The sequence below is a fragment of the Penaeus monodon genome, chromosome 25, assembly GCF_015228065.2.
Source record: "Penaeus monodon isolate SGIC_2016 chromosome 25, NSTDA_Pmon_1, whole genome shotgun sequence".
NCBI lineage: Eukaryota > Metazoa > Arthropoda > Malacostraca > Decapoda > Penaeidae > Penaeus > Penaeus monodon.
The window spans coordinates 40,223,819-40,224,123 of record NC_051410.1 but is presented as its reverse complement, the minus strand read 5'-3'; positions in this window follow the sequence as shown (position 1 = coordinate 40,224,123).

Sequence of the window (305 nt, the reverse complement as noted above, 5' to 3'; positions counted from 1 at the left end):
AGAAAGGGAAATTGTCTCCTAATTTTGCCGAATAGAAGGAAAAACTTCGCTGACAGCAAAGTTTTTCCGCCCACTCCCTCGGTAGGCGGGGTGACGAGGAGGGGGGGGGGAGACGGAAAAATTACTTAGAGATCCAAAATCTTAAATACATTAGGGGAATTAAACATAAATCTGCCGATTTCCCCCCTAATGCCCGCGATATAATATATTACAAGAGGATTAATAGACTGGTTTGAAGTTGATAAAATTTCAATTGCAAATCAACAGTTCAATATCGGGCTTGCGCCATTATGATCCATAATTCA